General features: G+C 44.3%; 1 protein-coding gene across 1 annotated transcript in view; it reads right to left on the minus strand.

Annotated features, from left to right (window-relative positions):
• LOC311148043 (nociceptin receptor-like) overlaps positions 1-5,000 on the minus strand; it is a gene marked incomplete at both ends in the record, with an annotated part of 67,163 nt that overhangs the window by 1,503 nt on the left and 60,660 nt on the right. The gene's annotated exons all lie outside the window — the stretch shown is intronic.

A 5,000-nucleotide genomic window follows, 5' to 3' on the forward strand; every position in this document is an offset into this window, starting at 1 on the left:
ACTGAGTGATAATTTTGGGAAAGAAAGATTATCTTATGTCTGAGTATTTGTCACAGTGTAATAGGAAATGCAGCTCTGTCTCTACCCCTCCCCGGGGGCAGAGGGAGCACAGCCTGTCCTCTCTGGGCAGCCAGGTTTGCCTGTGACGACCGTTCACTATAGCCAGACTGTGCTCACTGAGTCTGTACCTAGTCATTGTTTTCCTCAGTTTTCTATCAGTCACAGTGGTCAGATAGTCTGCCACCATGTACTGTCTGTTTACAGCCAAATAGCATTGAAGTTTACTTCGATTATTTTGTGGTGTCTTTCCAATAGGTGATACATTTTTCTTTTTGCTTTGTGATGATTTGGTTGGGCCAGATTTTCTGAGTGCTGTCCTGAGGCTCTATGAGGTTGGTTTTGGTTAGTGAACTGAGCCTCAGAACCAGCTGGCTGAGGGGACTCTTCTCTTGTTTAATCTCTTGACTGACATAGAATGTTTTGGGGTCACTTGTTTTTAGATTGTTGTAAAATTTGATGGTCCTTTTTTCTATTCGAATAAGGAGGGGGTATTGGCCCAATTCTACTCTACATGCGTTATTTTGAGTTTTTCTTTGCACTTGCAATACAGTCTTGCAAAACTCTGCATGGAGTATTTCGATTGGATGTTTGTCCCATTTGGTAAATTCAGTATTAGAGAGCGGACCCCATACTTCGCTGCCATATAGAGCAATTGGTTCTATAACTGATTGGAACATTTTGAGCCAGATTCTAATGGAAATTCGACTTTAATATTCCTTTTAATGGCATTCTCGCTTTGTCTCTCAGCTCGTCCACAGCCGTGTGAAAGATACCTGTGTTGCTGATATTTTATTTATGAATTTTTTATTTAACCTTTATTTAACCAGGTAAGGCAGTTGAGAACAAGTTCTCATTTACAACTGCGACCTGGCCAAGATAAAGCAAAGCAGTGTGATTAAAAACAACAACACAGAGTTACATATGGGGTAAACAAAACGTACAGTCAAAAACACAATAGAAAATCTATATACAGTGTGTGCAAATGCAGTAAGTTATGGAGGTAAGGCAATAAATAGGCCATAGTGCAAAATAATTACAATTTAGTATTAACACTGGAGTGATTGATGTGCAGAAGATGATGTGCAAATAGAGATACTGGGGTGCAAATGAGCAAAATAAATAACAATGTAAATAACAATATGGGGATGAGGTAGTTGGGTGGGCTAATTACAGATGGGATGTGTACAGGTGCAGTGATCGGTAAGCTGCTCTGACAACTGATGCTTAAAGATAGTGAGGGAGATAAGTGTCTCCAGCTTCAGAGATATTTGCAGTTCGTTCCAGTTATTTGCAGCAGAGAACTGGAAGAAATGGCGGCCAAAGGAGGTGTTGGCTTTGGGGATGACCAGTGAGATATACAGTACCTGCTGGAGCGCATACTACGGGTGGGTGTTGCTATGGTGACCAATGAGCTAAGATAAGGTGGGGATTTGCCTAGAAGTGATTTATAGATGACCTGGAGCCAGTGGGTTTGGCGACGAATATGTAGTGAGGGCCAGCCAACAAGAGCGTACAGATTACAATGGTGGGTAGTATATGGGGCTTTGGTGACAAAACGGATGGCACTGTGATAGACTACATCCAATTTGCTGAGTAGAGTGTTGGAAGCTATTTTGTAAATGACATCGCCGTAGTCAAGGATTGGTAGGATAGTCAGTTTTACGAGGGCATGTTTGGCAGCATGAGTGAAGGAGGCTTTGTTACGAAATAGGGAGCCGATTATAGATTTAACTTTGGATTGGAGAGTCTTAATGTGAGTCTGGAAGGAGAGTTTACGGTCTAACCAGACACCTAGGTATTTGTAGTTGTCCACATATTCTAAGTCAGACCCGCCGAGAGTAGTGATTCTAGTCGGGCGGGCGGGTGCAAGCAGCGTTCGATTGAAGAGCATGCATTTAGTTTTACTAGCGTTTAAGAGCAGTTGGAGGCCACGGAAGGAGTGTTGTTTGGCCTTGAAGCTCGTTTGGAGGTTTGTTAACACAGTGTCCAATGAAGGGCCAGATGTATACAAAATGGTGTCGTATGCGTAGATGTGGATCTGAGAGTCACCAGCAGCAAGAGCGACATCATTGATATACACAGAGAATAGAGTCGGCCCGAGAATTGAACCCTGTGGCACCCCCATAGAGACTGCCAGAGGTCCAGACAACAGGCCCTCCGATTTGACACATTGAACTCTATCTGAGAAGTAGTTGGTGAACCAGGCGAGGCAGTCATTTGAGAAACAAAGGCAATTTAGTCTGCCAATAAGAATGCGGTGATTGACAGAGTCAAAAGCCTTGGCCAGGTCAATGAAAACGGCTGCAGAGTACTGTCTTTTATCGATCGCGGTTATTATATCATTTAGGACCTTGAGCGTGGCTGAGGTGCACCCATGACCAGCTCGGAAACCGGATTGCATAGCGTAGAAGGTACGGTGGGATTGAAAATGGTCGGTGATCTGTTTGTTAACTTGGCTTTCAAATACCTTCGAAAGGCAGGGCAGGATGGATATAGGTCTGTAACAGTTTGGATCTAGAGTGTCACCCCCTTTGAAGAGGGGGATGACCGCGGCAGTTTACCAATCTCTGGGGATCTCAGACGATATGAAAGAGAGGTTGAACAGGCTAGTTATTTCGGCGGCTAATTTTAGAAAGAAAGGGTCCAGATTGTCTAGCCCAGCTGATTTGTATGGGTCCAGATTTAGCAGCTCTTTCAGGACATCAGCTATCTGAATTTGGGTGAAGGAGAAGCGGGGATGGGGCATGGGAAAGTTGCAGCGGAGGTTGCAGAGCTGGTGGCCGGGGTCGGGGTAGCCAGGTGGAAAGCATGGCCAACCGTAGCAAAATGCTTATTGAAATTCTTGATTATCGTAGATTTATCGGTGGTGACAGTGTTTCCTAGCCTCAGTGCAGTGGGTAGCTGGGAGTAGGTGCTCTTATTCTCCATGGACTTTACAGTGTCCCAAAACTTTTTGGAGTTAGTGCTACAGGATGCAACTTTCTGTTTGAAAATGCTAGCCTTTGCTTTCCTAACTAATTGTGTATATTGCGTCCTGACTTCCCTGAAAAGTTGCATATCGTGGGGGCTGTTCGATGCTAATGCAGTACGCCACAGGATGTTTTTGTGCTGGTCAAGGGCAGTCAAGTCTGGGGAGAACCAGGGGCTATATCTGTTCTTAGTTCTGCATTTTTTGAATGCGGCATGCTTATTTAAGATGGAGAGGAACGCATTTTTGAAAAACATCCAGGCATCCTCTACTGACGGAATGAGGTCAATATCCATCCAGGATACGTGGGCCAGGTCAATTAGGAAGGCCTGCTCACTGAAGTGTTTTAGGGAGCTTTTGACAGTGATGAGGGGTGGTCGTTTGACCGCGGACCCATTACGGACGCAGGCAATGAGGCAGTGATCGCTGAGATCCTGGTTGAAGACAGCCGAGGTGTATTTAGAGGGTAAATTAGTCAGGATGATATCTATGTCCATAACTTGCTACATTTGCACACACTGTATATATATTTTCTGTTGTATTTTTTTGACTTTATGTTTTTTTACCCCATTTGTAACTGTGTTGTTGTTTTTATCGCACTGCTTTGCTTTATCTTGGCCAGGTCGCAGTTGTAAATGAGAACTTGTCTCAACTGGTTCTCAACTGGCTTACCTGAAAAAATAAAAATATGGTGTCCAGGGCACAACTGGGGGCTGAGGGGGGTCTGTAGCAAGTGGCAACAGTGAGAGACTTATTTCTGGAAAGGTGGATTTTTAGAAGACGAAGCTCAAACTGTTTGGGCACAGACCTGGATTGTATGATAGAGCTCTGCAGGCTATCTCTACAGTAGTTCGCAACTCCGCCCCCTTTGGCAGTTCTATCTAGACGGAAAATGTTGTAGTTGGGGATGGACATTTCTGAATTTTTGGTGGCCTTCCTAAGCCAAGATTCAGACACTGCTAGAACATCAGGGTTGGCAGAGTGTGCTAACGCAGTGAATAACTCAAACGTAGGGAGGAGGCTTTTGATGTTAACATGCAAGAAACCAAGGCTTTTACGGTTACAGAAGTCAACAAATGATAGCGCCTGGGGGGTAGGAGTGATACTGGGGGCTACAGGGCCTGGATTAACCTCTACATCACCAGAGGAACAGAGGAGGAGTAGAATAAGGATACGGCTAAAGGCTTTAAGAACTGGTCTTCTAGTGCGTTGGGTACAGAGAATAAAACGGGCAGATTTCCGGGTGTTGTAGAATAGATTCAGGGCATTATGTACAGACAAGGATATGGAAGGATATGAGTACAGTGGAGGTACACCTAAGCGTTGGGTAACGATGAAAGAGATGCACAGTCCTAGATACGTGTAATTTGTTGTGTGTTCTAATAGAACTGTGTCCAAAATATAATTTATATTTGTCATCCTGATTTCCGGACCTTTTTTGGAATATCATTATTATTCGATTTTAGATTAACGGTCAGAGCCCAGGTCTGACAGAATCAGTGCAGATGATCTAGATGCTGCTGTAACCCCTCCTTAGTGGGAGACAGTAGCACCAGGTCATCTGCGTACAGCAGACACTTGATTTCAGTGTTGTGTAGGGTGTCTCTCTCTCTCTCTCTCCCTCTCTCTCGCTACTCTCTCTCTCTCTCTCTCTCTCTCTCTCTCTCTCTCTCTCTCTCTCTCTCTCGCTACTCTCTCTCTCTCTCTCTCTCTCTCTCTCTCTCTCTCTCTCCCTCTGTCTCGTTCTCTCTCTCTCTACCTCTCTCTTTTACTCTGCCTCTCCTTCGCTCTCTTCTCTCTCTCTGTCTTTCTCCTCGGTCTGCTCTTCCTCTGTCCATGAGGGACTAACTTCACAACTCTTCTAGCAGTCAGAGCACTAGCTGCTTTGAAACAGATATATTATGTATGTTAAAACATAGAATCTGTTAAATATACAGTAGGCCAATGTGAATACTCCATAAAAGTTCTCAAA

This window comes from Coregonus lavaretus (genome assembly GCF_964263955.1).
Source record: "Coregonus lavaretus genome assembly, chromosome: 20".
Taxonomy (NCBI): Eukaryota; Metazoa; Chordata; class Actinopteri; order Salmoniformes; family Salmonidae; genus Coregonus; species Coregonus lavaretus.